A 21,928-nucleotide genomic window follows, 5' to 3' on the forward strand; every position below is an offset into this window, starting at 1 on the left:
ATAAGTATTTTTCTTAATTCCATCCTTCTTCCCAAGGGTAACCACTATCCTGACTTTTTAAAAAAATTATATTTATTTATTTTGCTGTGTTGGGTCTTTGTTGCTGCATGAGGGTTTCTCTAGTTGTGGCGAACAGAGGCTACTCTTCTATGCACTGCCCGGGCTTCTCACTGCAGTGGCTTCTCTTGCTGCGGAATACGGGCTCTAGGCGCGCGGGCTTCAGTAGTTGTGGCTTGTGAGCTCTAGAGCGCAGGCTCAGTAGTTGTGGTGCACGGGCTTAGTTGCTCTGTGGCATGTGGGCTCTTCCTGGACCATGGCTCAAAGCCGTGTCCCCTGCGTTGGCAGGCAGATTCTTAACCACTGCACAACCAGGGAAATCCCCCCTGACTTTTAATAGATTGAATTTTGCTCTTTTTGAACTTTATGTAAACTTAATTTTGTATAAATCGCAGTGTATTGGTTTGTGTCCTCCATCTTTTTTTTTTTTTTTTTTTTTTGCGGTACGTGGGCCTCTCACTGTTGTGGCCTCTCCCGTTGCGGAGCACAGGCTCCGGTCACGCAGGCTCAGTGGCCATGGCTCACGGGCCCAGCCGCTCCGCGGCATGTGGGATCTTCCCAGACCGGGGCACGAACCCGTGTCCCCTGCATCGGCAGGCAGACTCTCAACCACTGCGCCACCAGGGAAGCCCCCTTCCATCTTTTTTTTGTTTAACAGTTTAACATTATGTCTATGATAATCCCATTGTTTCTTATAGCTATAGTTTGTTCATTTTTCAAAGCTGTATGGTATTTCATTATATAACTATGCCACTAATATATTCTACTGTTGATGAACAGTTAGGTTATTTCCAGTTAAGGGCTATTATAAAGACTGCTGCTATGAACATTTGGTTCATGTCATTTGGTGCACAAATTACTGTTGGGTAGGACTAAAATGGCCAGGTCAGAGATACGTTCCTGTTCAACTATAGTAAATACTGCCCAACAGACTTCCAAAATGGTTGTGCTAATTTATATTATGAATGTATAAGAGTGCTCATTTATCCCCATCCCCATCAACAATTTTGCTAGTGTCAGACCCTTTTTTTAATCACTCTGGTGGGTTACAGTATTTTCTCATTGTGGTTTTAATTTTCCTGATTTCTTTCTTTTTTTTTTTAATGTGGACCATTTGCGGAGCACAGGCTCCGGATGCGCAGGCTCAGCGGCCATGGCTCACGGGCCTAGCCGCTCCGCGGCATGTGGGATCTTCCCAGACCGGGGCACGAACCTGTGTCCCCTGCATCGGCAGGTGGACTCTCAACCACTGTGCCACCAGGGAAGCCCCTCCCTGATTTCTAATAAGGTTGAACATGATTTTCATGTTTATTCCCTATATTTTGATTCTCTCAGATGTTACACTCAGGGTGTACCACCTACAGTTAATTCTCAATAATTTCTCCTACTTAATTACATGCTAAGAATACTAAGAAAATGAGGCAAAGTGCCTAATCCCACACTCCTACCTCAACCCCTATTAGTTACTCTAGGGAGAAATTTAGAACTTGATTTCCTTCTTTATCTTACTTCTCACAACTATTAGATCAGCAAGTCCTATTTCCAAAATGAAAGTCACTTTATTGCCATATGTGCTGCCACAACTTGAATCCAGACCATCAACTCATTCCTGGACTACCACAACCACTTCTTTTTCACAGTTTAGATTTTGCCACTGCCCATCTCCCTTCATTTTCCATACTGCAGCAACATGGGTGTTAATTAATTGCTAAAACTTTTTGGTGTCTTCCTATTCCTCTGAGAATAAAATTCAAACCCTGCCACACCTAGAAGCCCCTGCAGGTCTGCCTTAGGCTACCTCTCCAATCTCATCCCTACCCATGCTTTGTTTATTGTGTCCTAGCTACAGTCCTCTTACCAGGCCTTGGCAAATACACTCCCACTTCTTCCACCAAGGAGCTTACACCAAGCTCCTTTCATTTTAACAGAATACTTGTCCCATAGCCTGTTCCTTCTCATCCTTTAATTCTCAGTTTAAATTTTACCTCCTTGATTTGTTTTCTTCATAATACTTATCAACAATCTGTAATTATTGAGTTTGGTTTTTGTCAGTTTCCTCTAATAATAGTAATAGTAATAATAATAATAGTTGTAGTGGTAATGATGGCAGATTTTAGTTATTGACCCTTACTATCTGCCAGGTACCACTCTATGAGTTTTCTTTAAAAGAAATTTTATTTATTTGGCTGTGCTGGGTCTCTGTTGTGGCATGCAGGATCTTTAGTTGCGGCATAAGGGATCTTTAGTTGCAGCATGCAAACTCTTAGTTGGGGCATGTGGGATCCAGTTGGGATCCAGTTCCCCGATCAGGGATAGAACCCAGGGCCCCTGCATTGGGAGTGTGAAGTCTTAGCCACTGGACCACCAGGGAAGTCCCCACCCTATGAGTTTTAAATAAACTTACCCTTTTAATCCTCACAGCAACCATACAACTAGGTACAATTATTCTTCACACTTTACAGATAAGGAAACTAAATCACAGAGAGGTTAAATAATTTGCCCTCAGTTTTACTGTTAGGAAGTGGCAGAGCTGACATTTGAACCCAGATAATCTAGTTTCAGTTTAACTACTGTGCCACTGTCATTTTTTTAAGAACTGTATGTTACAATCTGTATGTACCTGTGTCAGGAAATTAATTTAGTGCTTTTTTAGAAAAGTAAAATGGAATAGATCACATGAGAATGTACTCATTTGTAAGGATATGTACTGGTTTGTGAAGCTTTTGGTTCAATTATATGCATCAAGTCATGAGGTGTGAAAGCTACTGCACTATGCATTCTGCCTTTCTGCGTAAGTTCGTGAACTGACCAGTTCACCAGTGTATCCCCAGGGTCTAGCTCAGTCATGGGACCACAGTAAGCACTCAGTGAATACTTATTAATTGATTAAAATTAGCTATAATAAGTTTTAAGAAGGTGACAAAAACTTTTCGCTAATTTCTCTGTCAGAGAAACTTTATTTTTTCTAATGTCAACCACTGAAGTTCATTTGAACTTGAATTTAAAGATCTCATTTGTGTTGTGCCAGTATTCATAAAGCTATACTAATATTAAATATAACTGGATAGTGTGAAGAATTCAGAAAGGTTATTAATCCTTTGTATACCCTATTGTTTGAAAATCCCTGTTCTTTGAAAACTGGAAGAGAATTCCTTGAGCTTATGCTTTTAGAGTTATTTTTTTAAAAGATTAACTATTACTTCATTATTTGTGTTATTTCAAGTTATTGTAGAAGAAAAAGACTAAATAGTGTGGCAGGAAAGGCAGACAGTGTTCAGTATCAATCCTAGCTATTACTGGCTGAGAGTTTTTAGACAAGACCCAAACTTTTGAGAGAGTTCCTTTTCTGTTCAACTGGTGTATTAAAACCTACCTAAAAGTAGAGAGATCTACTACTTAGGAATGGCAATCTGGTTGAAAGGTAGCCTAGATTTGTTTTGGAGCTATGTTTACATGACAAGCACAGTGTTTTTACCTATTCGTATGATACAGATAAGTAAAAAAGGAGCAAAATTTTCTAGAGGTGCTTTTTTTTTTTTTTTTAAATGAAGCAATTATTTAGTCTGCAATTAAAGATCGCAGCGATTTACTTATTTATTTTGCGGTACGCGGGCCTCTCACTGTTGTGGCCTCTCCCGTTGCAGAGCACAGGCTCCGGACGCGCAGGCCCAGCGGCCATGGCTCACGGGCCCAGCCGCTCCGCGGCATGTGGGATCTTCCCGGACCGGGGCACGAACCCGTGTCCCCTGCATCGGCAGGCGGACTCTCAACCACTGCGCCACCAGGGAAGTCCTAGAGGTGCTTTTATTCTCACTTTAAGATTGAATACATCAGTTGTATTAATCGAACGGAAGGAGCAAGGCCTTTCAAACACACAGCACTGATCCTACCTTGAAGGTTAGAGATAATTGGAAGTATTTAGTACTTCTCTGAGAATTACCTCATAATTAAAGCAGTTATTATGATAAGCAGGGCCCAAGGCTCTGCAACTGGAGGAAATGATTTCAGTGTATCTAGTTTAAAAATCTAGTCTTTTTAAGAGTTATTTTAGGACTTCCCAGGTGGCTCAGTGGTTGAGAATCCGCCTGTAGAGCCCGTGCTCCGCAACAAGAGAAGCCACCGCAATGCGAAGCCCGTGCACCGCAAGGAAGAGTAGCCCCTGCTGGCCGCAACTAGAGAAAGCCCGCGGGCAGCAACGAAGACCCAACGCAGCCAAAAAAAAAATTAATAAATTTATATTAAAAAAAATTTATTTTATAGGAAGTTAAAAAAAATCTCTGGGTTTAATCTTCTTCTTGAACTGTAGGACTTTGAAATAGATTATATCTAATGCATTCTTTGAAACCTTTCTAGTATGCAGTACAGCTATCTGCACATTGGATTTTTACCAGCCTGAACCTCAATTGCACTGGTAATAAAAACAAAGATCTTGATTGTTCTCTTGGGACTTCGATTTCCTGAGACACCAGGGGGAGGGGGAGGAGAAATGGGTTCAATCACCTGAAGACATATTAGCATACTCTAAACAGGAAAAACAAGATTCACCTTTTTAGAGGCTCATTTGAACATGTGATCATCAAGTTTGTATAATTTCTTTAGGTGTTTCATAACTTCTGAGGCCTAGAGAACCATTTTCTCTTTTTTGAAAAGATAACCCTATATCTCTGTTCTAGATTCCAGTTTTTCATTTTTTTTTAAAAAAAAGATCAGGCTTCTAACCTCAGTAATTCAGTAAAATTAAATCCACATATCCTGGTTAAGTCTGTGGATTTAAAAGCAATAAAAATAGGCAGTATTATTGAGCTAAGGTCTTGGTAAGCATTTTACACATATTATCTCATGCAATCCTCACAATAATTGTATCAAATAGGTCTCAGTGGAGGCAGAGAGGCTGGCCAGTTAAGAGGTTGTAACAGTATTACAGAAGCATAAAGGCAGTTTGGAGTAGGGTGGTGGCAGTGGAGAAAGCAGGACTTTGTGACAGACACTTAGGAGGTACAATCAGTCTTGGTGAGTGTCTAGAACACTGCTTGGCAGACGCTTGAGATATTTGTAAATGAATGGATTATGGAGGGTGAGGGTTATATGGACTCCTAGGTTATATGGTGGTCCACTCACTAGGATTGGGAAAAGGGAAGAAAACCTGGTTAAAGGGGACTTCTCTGGTGGTGCAGTGGTTAAGAATGCGCCTGCCAATTCAGGGGACACGGGTTCAAGCCCTGGTCCGGGAAGATCCCACATGCTGCGAAGCAACTAAGCCTGCGAGCCACAACTATTGATCCCGCATGCCACGACTACTGCAGCCCACATGCCTAGAGCCTGTGCTCCACAACAAAGAGAAGCCACCGCAATGAGAAGCCCGTACACTGCAACAAAGGGTAGCCCCCACTTGTGCGACTAGAGAAAGCCCACGCACAGCAACGAAGACCCAACACAGACAAAAAATAAATAAATTTATTAAAAAAAAAAAACCTGGTTAAAGGATGTACCTCTTTCACATTCCTACTGATAACTGGCTTTCTCATCCCCATTGCCTTGATGGCAGTATTTTGAACCAATAACTTGTTTCTCCAGGCCAGATGGGGATCCTACCCAAGGGCAAATAATCCATAGGATGGATAATGATTTGTGTGATCGGGCTACAAAAAATAAAGTCTTTCTTCGATGATTTTGAACTAAGAAGCAAAGGAAGAATCTTGCAGAGTAGAGGCCAGATGACAAACTAACGGGGCTTCAGCAATGGCAAATTAGGTCAGTCAGGCTGCCATCAGATACCAGATGGAAAGCTCAAACTGAATAATTTGAAGAGAATTATTAAATTATTTACAGAGGTGCAGGTAAGAGTCGGGGAAACCAACAAGGGATAATGCAGTACCCCAAGGACTAGCAGTTATTACACTTAGGCCTGAAGAGGCAAAGGGAAGGATTAGAGATTAACTGTACAGAGAAGGTTCTGCAGTCAACCCTTGGTGACCCATCCTGGGGAATAAGGACTATGACCCCACTATCTTCTGGCCTTGTATCTCCTGCCGATACTTCCCACTACCTGAATCCATTGAGATACCAAGCAGAACAAGGGATTATCGTAGGTGAAATCAGGGTGGGTCAGCCCTCCCTGACACAGAGCAGGGAAGGGGTGGAGAACAGACACGGAGGGGCAAACAGAAGATAGTTGAAGTTGTTTCCAAGAGGCAGTTACGTGGAAGCAGGAGTTAGTAATATGTGTTTTAAAAAGGGAGAACAAATAGCCAACTCCCTTCACTGACATTAGTGGCACTGCACTACAGTGAAGATACCCAACTACCTACTGTCCGGTTCTTTGCAGACCTTTTGAGTACACATTTACCCTCCAGTTCTTCTCTCCTTGGAAGCACAACCTATTGCCAAGAAAGTCCTGTGTTTCGTCAATAAAGCATCTTTATGATTTTTCACTTAAAAAAAAAAACCAAAACAGCAACAAACAAAACCACCAACCATAATTAGGTAGCCCATATGAATCTAACTTCAGGAACCATTCCAAATACCCTTTTTCTCAACTGAATCCACGTCTTTAATCCACGTGTATTTAAATAGATGGTAAAATAGAAAGTGTTCTCTGAGTCATGTGGAGTGTGAATTTGTTGCCAGGCTTTTGTAAAAGAGTCAAGCATTACCTGGCGAGACTCCAAAAGGCTGATTATAGCAGGAAGAGCACTTAGTTGGTAGTTAAAAACACAAGGCTTCACCAATAAGAGAGCTAGAAAAGATGGCGCCTCTCTGGGAATACACTTAGAGGTGGAAGCACAGTGGAAAACAAGAAAGGCTTTATTGTTTATAGTTGTAATGTGCGAATAGTTTATTAGCCCTAGGAAAATAAGGAATTTATGCCTAGTACAACTTTTGAGTAAACAAAAAAAGAAAGTATCTCGAGTTTAATGTGATTGAAGCAAGACTCATGGGAGGGGAGTCCTGTACACATTTGGCAGTCCTTAAAGGAAGCCAGGAGGGATCCATTGCCAAGTCCATACAAATGTCAGGTACAGATATTTTCAGGGGGTTGGGGGGGACGGTCCCTCAGAGAAAATTTTTTTCACCTAGGTAAACCCATTTTCGGCGATCTAGCACGGGAACAGAAACATTATTAACTCATAAATACACGCATATGAAACCAATATCACTCATTTGACTGCCAAGTAGAAAGCTCTCATTGCATTTTAAAAATCAAAATATATTTGTACCTTTTTAACATATATCCATTCCAGGAAAAAGTATTTGGAGCTTGGTTAATTTGTAAACAAATGTTCTCTACAAATTCAAAAACATATGTGTATAAAGTAAACAAGGACCTACTGTATAGCACAGGGAAGTATATTCAGTATCTTGTAATAACCTATGATGGGAAAGAATCTGAAAAAGAATATATATATGTATAACTGAATCACATTATAAAAAAAAAGACACATACACAAAAAACCTCATAAAATTGTTTAAAAAGCCGGCGAAGTATTAACAATCTGTTTTACTCCATACGACTTTAGAAATACTTCGGATCGTGGTTGCGAATAGGGGCGGGGAAGTGCACTAATCCTAGTGCCGGGGCAAAGGTTTCATAACTTTACCTACAGATTACACTTTTTATTTTGGACGCGGCTCAATATTACAGATGACCGCAGTGCCCCAAAGCGCCGGGGGAAACGTTTTCACGGGGAGAGGCGACAGACGCAGGGGACAAGGTGGCTCGGTGGTGGTACCCAGGCCCATTCGGGAGCCGCCCAGCGTTGGTGTCCAAGATTACCCACCTCGCCTGGAGTCAACTGCACTTCAGGGCCTGGGGCAAAGCGACCCCACCGCCCGCCCCGAGCCACGTGCGCAGCGCGCCCCGCCCCTCGCTCGCAGCCGGCGGAGCAAGGCGCGAGCCCGTAGCAAGTCGCAGAGGTTTGGTGCGCGCCCCGCCCCTGCGTCCGCAGAGGGGCCCGCCGTAGCCCGCGAGCCGGAGAATCGCCCAGTTCGCTCTCCTTCCCTCTCGGCTGGCCGCTGGGGCGGGGTCAGCCCTCAAGCAGGGCGGCACCCTGGCGGGATCGTCAGTCAACCACCGCGGGCGGCGGCCCGGCGAGGGCAGGAGCCGGTGAGCGGCCACGTCACGTTCCTCCGGGAGGCCCCGCCCCTGCTCCATCCTTTGGGACCGCCCCCTCCACGCCCCCGCCTCCGCCTCTGACCCCACGAGCAGTTACTGGCTCTGGGAGCGCGAGCCTACCTGACTCTGCTAGAGGTACTACAGCTTCGCGTTGCGGCGTTTGTGCCGCAGCCCGCGCCAAGTGAGGGCTCCCGGCCTCCGGCTTCGGCGCTCGGCGCGTGTTGGCAGGCTCGGGGCTCGCGCCGCTGACGCGGGTTGGGCCGGCGGGCGGTTAGCGCCCCGTTCGACGCCGGGAGCTCCGCGGCCTGAGCCGACGCGGGCGGCCGGGCTCTCGGGTTCTCTTCCCCAGGCCGGAGCTAGTCAGTGTCCCGGCGGAGAAACGGGCAGCCGGGCTCCCTGGCCCCGGGCCGCCCCCGGCTGGGGCGGCTGGGGCAGGGGGACGATGTCTGCTCGCGCCCGGGTGCCCGCCGCTCACCCTCGGGAGGAGCGGCCCGCGGTACCAGCTGAGAGGGAGTTGCTGTCGGCCGCGGCGAGCCGGCAAGCCGGGAAGCTGCCCCCGCCCGAACGGGAGGGCAAGGAGGCGGCGAGGGAGGAGAGGAACGCGCTCGCCACCCGCACGGGGGCGCGGGGAGAGCCTTTGCCGGCGCCCGTGCTGGGGCACAGCGTGCCTCAGGCGGCCGTGTCTGTGAAGCCCCTGGCGCTGCACCTGGCGCACAGGGCGCGCGGGCTGGGGGGGCCCTTCGGCTGGGAGCCTCCGCCACCGCTGCCTCGGGACCCGCCGGCCGAGGACGCCCGGGAGGAGGAGGCGGCGGCGGCAGGCTCTGAGGAAAAGCTGCCGCCGTCGCCGTCGCCGTCGCCGTCGCCGTCGCCGCCGCCGCCGCCGCCGCCGCCGCGTAAGGAGAATCCCTGGACCAAAAAGCCTCCCCAGCACCTGTCCCCCGCCGGGACGGGGCCGCCGCCGCTGCCCCTACTGGAAACCCTGGAGGCAGGTCTGTGGCTCCTCTGCGGTGGGCACCGGGAGGGTGTGTGCAGGGGCGACTCGCGTGGCGGCAGATGCTGGCGGGGGGCTGGGGGAGGGGCAGGCCTCCGTTCCCTGTCAGTCGGAGGTGTTTCGTTCCAAGGTGTCATTCACTCTGCCTGTTTACATAAATGGACATCTGGGAAGGGAGCAGCAGGAAGAGGTGGGACCTCGGGTTCTCCTTGGCTGGTGGGGCACGGCGGGGGTCACGGAGCTGAGCCGCTCGGCGGGAACAGCCTCAGTTATGTCTTACCCCACGTGTTAGTGACATGGGACAGCTGACTTTAGGTAGGTGTTGCAGTTCATCCTATAGAAAAGTTTCTGTAGGCTTTTTAAAAAGAGGTGAAGCCAGTCGGAGCAAGGGGGTTTATATGTTAAGTGGAAGAGCAATTGTGAAGTTTTTATTGTGAAATAATTGGTAAGCTGAAATTTTCAGTGTTTTCAAAACCGTGCTAAGTAGTCATATTAAAAATGAGATGCTATACTGTAGTTGCTACTCACAAGCTTTGAGTTTACGACTGTGGTGGAAACTGGTTGAAATGAAATAGGATAGTTGACGAGAGAGTGAATTGCACATTAGGTGAACAGTAGTCTTCTGACATTCAGTTAGCTCACCTCTCTGGGGGAGGTAAGATTATGCCACTGCATTTGAATGCTGACCAATGCAGTATGGCCCTTGGTGCTTTATTTTGGTTATAGCAACTGCAGGTTTTTTTTTTTTTTTTTTTTTTTAGTTTAAGTGGAAATACTAAATAAACCGAAGACAGAAACCAGTATCTCCTAGTTTTGCTTTCTAATTAAGTTGTTGTAAATTAATGGAACTTTTCATATAGAAATTACAGCTGTTTACGTACAAGTCTTCACTCTTCTTAAAAATTAAAGGTTAACAGTGGAACAGGGAAAATTCAAGCATGTTTACAGGGTTGTGAGGCTCAAAAGAGATAAAGGAAATGGTTAAATATAAGGTGATTGTTATAGGCACACGTATTGCAGGTATAGAAGTATAGTAACATTTCTTCCAAGGAACTCCAACAGAGTGAGATAAGTGGTAATTGATTTGCACAGTAATACTCAAATCATTTTTTATAATGCTGTGGTACAGTATAACTTTATTTAAACAAAAGTTATTTTACAGCTGAGGTCCGATAAATGGTTTTTAAATCATCATTCTTGATAAATCTTAACACTTTCAGAAAAAGCTGCTTAAAATTTTGCTCTGAATTTAATACTGCCACCAGTCTCTCCTAGCTGCAAAGATCTGTTTGTTTACTAGTATTAATAACTGAAGAGAACAAAAATCTTAAAGGAAAATCTCTATAAAATTTAGCAAAGAGGGCTTACCTGGTGGCGCAGTGGTTGAGAGTCTGCCTGCCGATGCAGGGGACCACTGGGGTCCTTAATCTTTGTTGGAGATTAAGAACCAGATGATTCTTGATGTATGGTGTGGTTCATGGGGTTTTTAATTTTGCTGATGTTTCTCTGTAGGCAACATTTCTGTTCTTGGAATCTATTCTGTGCCCTCAGGAATACGGTTCTTCATATGTGGAGTGCTAGAGTAACTTTATAGCTTCTCTGCAGTACTGACTCTATACTTCTACACAACTTCTATTAGTAATTGAATAACTTAGGTAACTTTGATAAGAGATTGTTGTGTAGAAATGCACAACTTGGGTTCTAGTCCAGATAGTGTTACTACCTAGGTAGTTGAGTTGTGTGAAGATTTTTAGGCCTTGTAAATGAATGAAGTTGGGTATATTTTCTTTCATTTCTTAATACCAGATTGCCTTCTATAACCTGGGTCTGCCGGCTTCCTATTTTCCTAAGCAAATTTGCAACCTCAAGAATAATGAAATAGGAGCAGAGGACCTTTAGGGTCCAGAGACCAGAGTAGGTGCAAACTAGGGGAGTGTTAAATTAGTACAATAATCTTACTAGTAGGAGGCCTATGTGATTTATCCTATAAACCAGGATATTCATGAGAGGGAAAGAGGATATTAATTATGCTGTAATAACAGAATTAAACTATGTTTGTCCTAACCAAACCTGGATTTACTGTCACTCACTCAATGAGGTACAGGAATTCCATCCATAAAATTTCACCAGAAAGTTTATTACCAGAGATAGAAACATAGGAAATGTAGGGAAGTATTTAAGGACTTGTAATCATGAATTTTCTGTTAGAACCTGCAGTTCTAACTGAACTGCAGGTGAGGCATTCTTCAGACCTTGTGACACACTTTCCTCCACTTTTGGGATGATTCTGGCTTGTGTATTGCTGTTTCTGGTAATCCAGATAAGGTTCTCTTTTCAACCAAAGCCTGGCCCACAGGAGAGGCCTAGAATAGTGTCACTGCAGTTTTAAATTCCTGTCAGGAGACTGGAAAGAATTGTCCCCCAACCCTTGTTTAAAATAGTTGTATTTATTTTGAAGACCTTTATTAAAATCACAGTATGGGATTTATGAGTCACTGACCTGTACCCATGGTTACATTTTGCATATTAAAAATCAGCTTTCTAATACAGTTTTAATTCTTTTACACACAAAAACGATGTATAAAAATACTGATTTTGGGAGTTCCCTGGAGGCTTAGTTGTTAGGATTTGGTGCTTTCACTGCAGAGGCCCAGGTTCGATCCCTGGTCAGGGAACCATCCCGCATGCTGCGAGTTGCAGCCAAAATACAAAAAATAAAAATAAAATGATTTTTTTTCATCTTTTTCATCCTTAGTCTTCTAGACCCCATCAACCTTCTTTTCTCCAAGTGTGCTTCCCAGAAGCCTCAAATAAGCTTACTGTAACTCTAATAACATTTTAATTGTTATGTAAATGATACATAAATATGTTCTTGTATAAAAGGAACTTTTGATGTTCCCTTCAGAAAAAAGATAGTCATGTTACCAGTTTACTGAATATCCTTTCAGTCCTTTCTGTGAAATTACTTCCAAATATAGTGTTTTGTATATGTGTTTAGAATATTTTTAAAGTTTTGGTAGATCTTTTATTTTTCTTCTTTACAACTAGTGTGTTTTTTATTCTTTAAATTAAGGTATAATTAACATTAGTTTCAGGTGTGCAACATAATGATTCGAGATTTGTGTATACATATTGCGAAATGATCACCATAAGTTTAGTTAACTACCACCTGCATACTTAGTTATAAAATAATTTTTTTTCTTGTGATGAAGTTGATCCTTTTTAATCTAAACTTTAAAAAATTGCTGAGAAGTGGTCCATAAATGTAACTGATGTAGTTAATTTAGCCATTTACGTATTGATCAACATCTTGGTTGTTAGAAACATTTTTATGCATGCCTTTTATCCTAGAGAAAATACATATCTGATTTTCTCTAGGAGAGAAAAGTGGAATTGTTAGGTCACAGTGCATTTGTTGACAAGTTGCTCTCGAAAATGACTACTAATTGATACTTGCACTTTCAGAGTACGAGAAGTAAGTAGGTTTTTTTACATGTTCTTTAAAAATTTTGTTTTATTTATTCTTTATACAGCAGGTTTTTATTAGTTATCTGTTTTACACATATTAGTGTGTATATGTCAATCCCAATCTCCCAATTCATCACACCACCACCCCCCAACCCCCTGCCACTTTCGCCCCTTGGTGTCCATACGTTTGTTCTCTACATCTGTGTCTCTATTTCTGCCCTGCAAACCGGTTTGTCTGTACCATTCCTCTAGGTTCCACATATATGCGTTAATATACGATATTTGTTCTTCTGACTTATTTCACTCTGTATGACAGTCTCTAGATCCATTCACGTCTCTACAAATGACCCAGTTTCGTTCCTTTTCATGGCTGAGTAATAATCCTTTGTATATATGTACCACATCTTCTTTATCCATTCATCTGTCGATGGGTGTTTAGGTTGCTTCCATAACCTGGCTATTGTAAATAGTGCTGCATTGAACATTGGGGTGCATGTGTGTTGTTGAATTATGGTTTCCTCTGGGTATGTGCCCGGTTGAGGGATTGCTGGGTCATACGGTAGCTCTATTTTTAGTTTTTTAAGGAACCTCCATACTGTTCTCCATTGTGGCTGTATCAGTTTACATTCCCACCAACAGTGCAAGAGTGTTAGCTTTTCTCCATACCCTCTCTAGCATTTGTTGTTTGTAGATTTTCTGATGATGCCCATTCTAACTGGGGTGAGGTGATACCTCATGGTAGTTTTGATTTGCATTTCTCTAATAATTAGTGATGTTGAGCACCTTTTCATGTGCTTCTTGGCCATCTGTATGTCTTCTTTGGAGAAATGTCTATTTAGGTCTTCTGCCCATTTTTGGATTGGGTTGTTTGTTCTTTTAATATTGAGCCGCATGAGCTGTTTATATATTTTGGAGATTAATCCTTTGTCTGTTTGTCTGTTGATTCGTTTGCAAATATTTTCTCCCATTCTGACAGTTGTCTTTTTGTCTTGCTTGTAGTTTCCTTTGCTTTGCAAAAGCTTTTAAGTTTCATTAGGTCCCATTTCTTTATTTTTGTTTTTATTTCCATTACTCTAGGAGGTGGATCAAAAAAGATCTTGCTGTGATTTATGTGAAAGAGTGTTCTTCTTATGTTTTCCTCTAAGAGTTTTATAGTGTCCGGTCTTAACATTTAGGTCTCTAATCCCTTTTGAGTTTATTTTTGTTGATGGTGTTAAGGCGTGTTCTAATTTCATTCTTTTACATGTAGCTGTACAGTTTTCCCAGCACCACTTATTGAAAAGACTGTCTTTTCTCCATTGTATATACTTGCCTCCTTTGTCATAGATTAGTTGACCATAGGTGTGTGGGTTTATCTCTGGGCTTTCTATCCTGTTCCATTGATCTATATTTCTGTTTTTGTGCCAGTACCATATTGTCTTGGTTACTGTAGCTTTGTAGTACAGTCTGAAGTCAGGGAGTCTGATTCCTCCAGCTCCGTTTTTTTCCCTCAAGATTGCTTTGGCTATTCGGGGTCTTTTGTGTCTCCATACAAACTTTAAGGGTTTTTGTTCTAGTTCTGTAAAAAATGCCACTGGGAATTTGATAGGGATTGCATTGAATCTGTAGATTGCTTTGGGTAATATAGTCATCTTCACAATATTGATTCTTCCAATCCAAAGACACGGTATATTTCTCCATTTGTTTGTGTCATCTTTGGTTTCTTTCATCAGTGTCTTATAGTTTTCTGAGTACAGGTCATTTACCTCCTTAGGTAGGTTTATTCCTAGGTATTTTATTCTTTTTGTTGCAGTGGTGACTGGGATTGTTTCCTTAATTTATCTTTCTTATCTTTCGTTGTTAGTATATAGGGATGCAAGAGGTTCCTGTGTGTTAATTTTGTATCCTGCAACTTTACCAAATTCACTGATTAGCTCTAGTAGTTTTCTGGTGGCATCTTTAAGATTCTCTATGTATAGTATCATGTCATCTGCAAACAGTGACAGTTTTACTTCTTCTTTTCCAATTTGTATTGTTTTTATTTCTTTTTCTTCTCTGATTGACGTGACTAGGACTTCCAAAACTATGTTGAATAGTAGTGGCGAGAGTGGACATCCTTGTCTTGTTCCTGATCTTAGAGGAAATGCTTTCAGTTTTTCACCTTTGAGAATGATGTTTGCTGTCGTTTTGTCGTATATGGGCTTTATTATGTTGAGGTAGTTTCCCTTTATGCCCACTTTCTGGAGAGTTTTTTTCATAAATGGGTGTTGAATTTTGTCAAAAGCTTTTTCTGCATCTATTGAGATGATCATGTGGTTTTTCTTCAAGTTGTTAATATGGTGTATCACAATGATTGATTGGCATATACTGAAGAATCCCTGCATCCCTGGGATAAATCCCACTTGCTCATGGTGTATGATCCTTTTAATGTGTTGTTGGATTCTGTTTGCTATTATTTTGTTGAGGATTTTTGCATCTATATTCATCAGTGATATTGGTTTGTAATTTTCTTTTTTTTTTTTGGTAGTATCTTTGCCTGGTTTCATATCAGGGTGATGGTGGCCACGTAGAATGAGTTTGGGAGTGTTCCTTCCTCTGCAATTTTTTGGAAGAGTTTGAGAAAGATGGGTGTTAGCTCTTCTCTAAATGTTTGATAGAATTCACTTGTGAAGCCATCTGGTCCTGGACTTTTGTTTGTTGGAAGATTTTTAATCACAGTTTCAATTTCATTACTTGTGATTGGTGTGTTCATATTTTCTGTTTCTTCCTGGTTCCGTCTTGCAAGGTTATATCTTTCTAAGAATTTGTCCGTGTCTTCCAGGTTGTCCATTTTATTGGCATAGAGTTACTTGTAGTAGTCTCTTAGGATGCTTTGTATTTAGGCAGTGTCTGTTGTAACTTCTCCTTTTTCATTTCTAATTTTATTGATTTGACTCCTCTCTTGATGAGTCTGGTTAAAGGTTTATCAATTTTGTTTATCTTCTCAAAGAACCAGCTTTTAGTTTTATTGATCTTTGCTATTGTTTTCTTTGTTTCTATTTCATTTATTTCTGCTCTGATCTTTATGATTTCTTTCCTTCTACTAACTTTGGGTTTTGTTGGTTCTTCTTTCTGTAGTTCCTTTAGGTGTAAGGTTAGATTGTTTATTTGAGACTTTTCTTGTTTCTTGAGGTAGGCTTGTATAACTATAAACTTCCCTCTTAGAACTGCTTTTGCTGCATCCCGTAGGTTTTGGATCATTGTGTTTTCGTTGTCATTTGTCTCTAGGTATTTTTTCTTTTCTTTTTTTTTTTTATCTCCCTGCGGTACGCGGGCCTCTCACCACTGTGGCTTCTCCTGTCGCGGAGCACAGGCTCTGGACGCGCAGCCTCAGCGGCCATGGCTCACGGGCCCAGCTGCTCCACGGCACGTGGGATCCTCCTGTACCGGGGCACGAACCCATGTCCCCTGCATTGGCAGGTGGACTCTCAACCACTGTGCCACCAGGGAAGCCCTCTAGGTAGTTTTTGATTTCCTTTTTGATTTCTTCAGTGATCTCTTGGTTATTTACTAACATACTGTTTAGCCTCCATGTGTTTGTGTTTTTTACATTTTTTTCCTTATAATTGATTTCTAATCTCCTAGCGCTGTGGTTGAATAAGATGCTTCATATGATTTCAGTTTTCTTAAGTTTACAGAGGCTTGATTTGTGACCCAAGATTTGTCCTATCCTGGAGAATGTTCCGTGTGCACTAGAGGAGAAAGTGTAATCTGCTGTTTTTTGGATGGAATGTCCTATAAATATCAATTAAATCTATCTGGTCTATTTTGTCATTTAAAGCTTGTGTTTCCTTATTAATTTTCTGTCTGGATGATCTGTCCATTGCTGTAAGTGAGGTGTTAAAGTCCCCTACTATTATTATCTTACTGTTGATTTCCTCTTTTATGGCTGTTAGCATTTGCCTTATGTATTGTGGTGCTCCTGTGTTGGGTGTATATATATTTATAATTGTTATATTTTCTTGGGTTGATCCCTTGATCATTATATAGTGTCCTTCCTTGTCTCTTGTAACATTCTTTATTTTAAAGTCTATTTTATCTGATATGAGTATTGCAACTCCCGCTTTCTTTTGATTTTCATTTGCATGGAGTATCTTTTTCCATTTCCTCACTTTCAGTCTGTCTGTGTCCCTAGATCTGAAGTGGGTCTCTTGTAGACAGAATATATATGGGTCCTGTTTTTGTATCCATTGAGCAAGCCCGTGTCTTTCTGTTGGAACATTTAATCCATTCACGTTTAAGGTAATTATCGATATGTATGTTCCTATTAACCATTTTCTTAATTGTTATGGGTTTTTGTAGGTCCTTTTCTTCTCTTATGTTTCCCACTTAGAGAAGTGCCTTTTGCATTTGTTGTAGAGCTGGTTTGGTGGTGCTGAATTCTCTTAGCTTTTGCTTGTCTGTAAAGCTTTTGATTTCTCCATCAAATGGGAATGAGATCCTTGCCAGGTAGAGTAATCTTGGTTGTAGGTTCTTCTCTTTCATCACTTTAAATATATCGTGCCACTCCCTTCTGGTTTATAGAGTTTCTGCTGAGAAATCAGCTGTTAACCTAATGGGAGTCCCCTTGTATGTTATTTGTCGTTTTTTCCTTGTTGCTTTCAATAATTTTTATTTGTCTTTAATTTTTGTCAGTTTGATTACTGTGTGTCTCGGTGTGTTTCTCCTTGGGTTTATCCTGTCTGGGACTCTCTGCTCTTCCTGGACTTGGGTGGCTATTTCCTTTCCCACGTTAGGGAAGTTTTCGACTATAATCTCTTCAAATATTTTCTCAGGTCCTCTCTCTCTCTCTCTCTCTTTTCCTTCTGGGACCCCTGTCATGTGAATGTTTAATGTTGTCCCAGAGGTCTCTTAGGCTGTCTTCATTTCTTTTCATTCTTTTTTGTTTATTCTCTTCCGTGGCAATGAATTCCACCATTCTGTCTTCCAGGTCACTTATCCATTCTTCTGCCTCAGTTATTCTGCTATTGATTCCTTCTAGTGTATTTTTCATTTCAGTTATTGTATTGTTCATCTCTGTTGGTTTGTTCTTTAATTCTTCTAGGTGTTTGTTCTTTAATTCTTCTAGGTCTTTGTTAAACATTTCTTGCATCTTCTCGATCTTTGCCTCCATTCTTTTTCCGAGGTCCTGGATCATCTTCACTATCATTATTCTGAATTTTTTTTCTGGAAGGTTACGTATCTCCACTTCATTTAGTTGTTTTTCTGGGGTTTTATCTTGTTCCTTCATCTGGTACAAAGTCCTCTGCCTTTTCATTTTGTCCATCTTTCTGTGAATGGTTTTCCTTCCACAGGCTGAAGAATTGTAGTTCTTCTTGCCTCTGCTGTCTGCCCTCTGGTGGATGAGGTTATCTCACTTTTTTTACATTTTTTTAAGGCACTCATTTACTGTAGCAAAATGCCATCTTATGACATTTTTCCCTTAAATGTAATAAAACATGTGATTCATAACTGTCAGTGCGTTTTCTTAATTAAAGCTTTGCTAAAGATTATGGTCATGAGTAAAATTGCCCGTCATACTGCAGTTTTTGTTTTCACTATCCAAGCTCTTAAAATGAATTCCTCGTCTATTAGGAATTGTTTCCTTATAGATTAAGATATTAGAATAATATTCAAAGAAGTTGTATAGTGACTCACTAGTGATGTTTGAAAAATGGATATGTGAAAATCACACACTTGTTCATGTATGTTTATATATACTTGGAGCCACTGGTAGCTTATTTTTCTTAGGTTTCATCTGCCTGAAAAAAATTTTTTTAATTAAAATTTCTTTATATTTTAAGTTTTAGGTTGGCTTTGTTTTTCAGTCTTAGGTTTTTTCTAATGATATGCTAGGAGGGCAGTTTCCTCCATTTTGGCTGGAACATGGGAAAATGAAAATATTGTTTTCTTTTTTTAAAATAAATTTATTTGTTTTATTTTTGGCTGTGTTGGGTCTTTATTGCTGTGCATGGGCTTTATCTAGTTGCAGTGAGCGGGGGCTACTCTTCGTTTTGGTGCACAGGCTTCTTATTGTGGTAGCTTCTCTTGTTGTGGAGCACGGGCTCTTAGGCCTGTGGGCTTCAGTAGTTGTGGCTAGCAGGCTCTAGAGCCCAGGCTCAGTAGTTGCAGTGCATGGGCTTATTTGCTCTGCCGGGTGTGGGATATTCCTGGACTAGGGCTCGAACCCGTGTCCCCTGCATTGGCAGGCGGATTCTTAACTACTGCACTACCAGGGAAGTCCTGAGGTCATTTATTTAAATAACAGTTATCCGTAAACCTACAGTGAACATTTTTCTTTTTTTTGGTTGGGGGGCTGTGCCGCTCAGCCTGCAGTATCTTAGCTCCCCAACCAGGGATCGCACCTGTGCCGACTGCAGTGGAAGCATTGAGTCTTAACCACTGGGCCTCCAGGAAAGTCCCTGCAGTGAACATCTCATACTGACATCATTGTACCTTGTGTTGATTACCAGATAATTTCTCAGAAATGAAATTGTTTCATTAAAAAGTATGTACATTTTATTTTACTTTAAAAAAATTTTTAAATTTAAAAATTTAAATTTTTAAAGTTTTAAAAATTTTATTGGATTATAGTTGATTTACAATGTGTGTTAGTTTCAGGTATACAGCAGAGTGATTCAGTTATATATATACACATATATTCTTTCAGATTCTTTTCTCATATAGGTTATCACAGAAGATTGAGTAGAGTTCCCTGTACTATACAGTAGGTCCTTATTGGTTATCTATCTTATAAAAAAGTATATATATTTTATTATTATTATTATTATTTTGGCCATGCGGCTTGCGGGATTTTAGTTTCCTGACCAGGTAATGAACCTGGGCCCTTGGCAGTGAGAACATGAAGGCCTAACCACTGGACTGCCAAGAAATTCTGCAAAAAGTATATACGTTTTAAATGACAGATTACCCTTGCAAGATTCTACTGCTTAATACTCATTACAACAGCATGAGAGAAATGTCCATTTATATAAGCTGGTCAATGCTTGGTATTCTCTGTTTTGTCAGAATGATAGGTGAAAACTGTTCTGTTTTACTTTACATTTCTTAGTACAGTTGAGTTAGCATTTCATATTTGGCCACTGGTATTTCGTTTTTGAATCATCTCTTCATTTTTTACTCAGATTTATTTATTTATTTTTAAAGCTCAGTGTCATTCTTTTAACAGGAAAGGAGTGGGTTGATGAGGTGGTCTAAGAGTAGCACAAAGGACTTCCTTATGTGGAACTTGGAATTAGACAGATGTGTTCACAGTTGGCATTGCACATCTGCATGTTCCCCTTCTCCCTCTCTTAGGGAGTCTGCCCTGTGAAGTTGACAGCATGAAGGAGCAGACCAGAATGCTTGCTTTTTGTGGACAGCTAGCTCCCAAAGAAAAGGGCGGAAAGGTGTTGGCTTTGCAAGTCAGTTCTTTTCCTAAACTCATTAATCTGGAAACTTACTGTTTCTGTGGGAGGAATTGGGACTTGGGAACAGGGATATTCCAGGAAAGTCTTCCTTTTAAAAAAGTAAATTAGGGGTTTCCCTGGTGGCACAGTGGTTAAGAATCCGCCTGCCAATGCAGGGGACACGGGTTCAATCCCTGGTCCGGGAAGATCCCACATGCCGCGGAGCAACTAAGCCCGTGCACCACAATTACTGAGCCTGCTCGCCTAGAGCCCGTGCTCCACAACAAGAGAGCCACTGCAATGTAAAGCCCACGCACCACAACAAAGAGTAACACCTACTTGCCACAACTAGAGGAAGCCCACGTGCAGCAGCGAAGACCCAATGCAGCCAAGAATAAATAAATAAATAAACAAACAAACATTAAAAAAAAAGTTATTAAAAAAAAAGAAATCACTTTCCTATCCCAGCGTATCCAACCACATTGGCCAGCATAATTTGTCAAATAACTTTTAATGAGAATAAATTACAGTATTGATTGTGTACTTAATGATACTCGATCGATAAAATGTCAGAATTATAGAGGCCACAGAGTTAAATGTGCACTTTTTTCCCATTGTATTTCCTGAGGAGGTGTTAAAGTTGAGAGAGTAAAATTTAAACAAAAATCCAAAATTTTTGAGTTCAAAAGAATTTATTGAAATCAAAATCTCTCTCCCTTTTATTTTTTTAATTTGTTTAATATTTGTTTTTTAAGGTTTCTTTTTGATATGGACCCGTTTTTAAAGTCTTTATTGAATTTGTTACAATATTGCTTCAGTTTTATGTTTTGGTTTTTTGGCCAGGAGGCATGTGGGATCTCAGCTCCCTGACCAGGGGTCGAACCCGTGACCCCTGCATTGGAGGGTGGATCCTTAATCACTGGACCACAAGGGAAGTCCCCTGATTTTAAAGCAATAGAAAGATTATTAACTCATGCTCAAATATTTTTTGGTTTGTAAATAACATTTAATATTGAAGTTAAAAAGTTTTATTTTTATGTGGTCAGAATAATTTTTTAAATTTCTGACCTTAATTTTGTGATTATTAATGTCTAATTGATTTGTAATAAAACTCGCTTGTGTGGCCTATCCCTAAATACTTTTCAGTACATCAGGTAGTTTGTATAAGGCTGTGTTTTGTAACCACCAGGCACTTAATTTACTTGACTTAGCAATGTTTTGGGACATGTTTTCTACTTTGTTGAGGGAAAGGTCTTTCAAATGTTCTATGCTGTATAACTTCCATACAATATACATGATTTTTACAAAATATACCTCAGTCAAATTCTAATGTTCAAATATTGTTTTTGTTAAATTAGGTTTTTTCCTGCTTCCCTTTTTTTCCTCTCTCCATATTTTTTTTCTGTATCTCATTTTTGTTAGTGAAGTATTTATCCTTATGCACATTGACACATATGTATACACTTATATATGTGTCCCAAAAGTATAAAGAAGTATAAAGCAAATACCCATGTACTCACTATTCTGCTTTAGAAATAAAATTACTACAATATTCAAGATCCCTGTGTGCCCATCCATGGTGATGTCTTCATCCTTCATCAGTCTTCCTTTCATGAAATCTTATTTGAATGTTTCTCGGTTTTAACTCAAAGATTACTTTATTTTAGTCTATGAATTGGTCATTGCCACGATTTTTGGGATTCATGTTTTGCTGAATTACTGTGTTTTCTGTAGCTGCAGATCCCACGTTTATTCTGCTTTTTAATATTTAGGTCATGTTTAGCTAGATGATCATCATGGTAGATAATGAATCAAGATACAAGACACTGTAAAGCTGCATTACAATGAAGACTATATTTGTCAATCTTTGTGTTCTTATTCAAGAGGGACAAG

Source organism: Phocoena phocoena, chromosome 5 (assembly GCF_963924675.1).
Source record: "Phocoena phocoena chromosome 5, mPhoPho1.1, whole genome shotgun sequence".
Taxonomy (NCBI): Eukaryota; Metazoa; Chordata; class Mammalia; order Artiodactyla; family Phocoenidae; genus Phocoena; species Phocoena phocoena.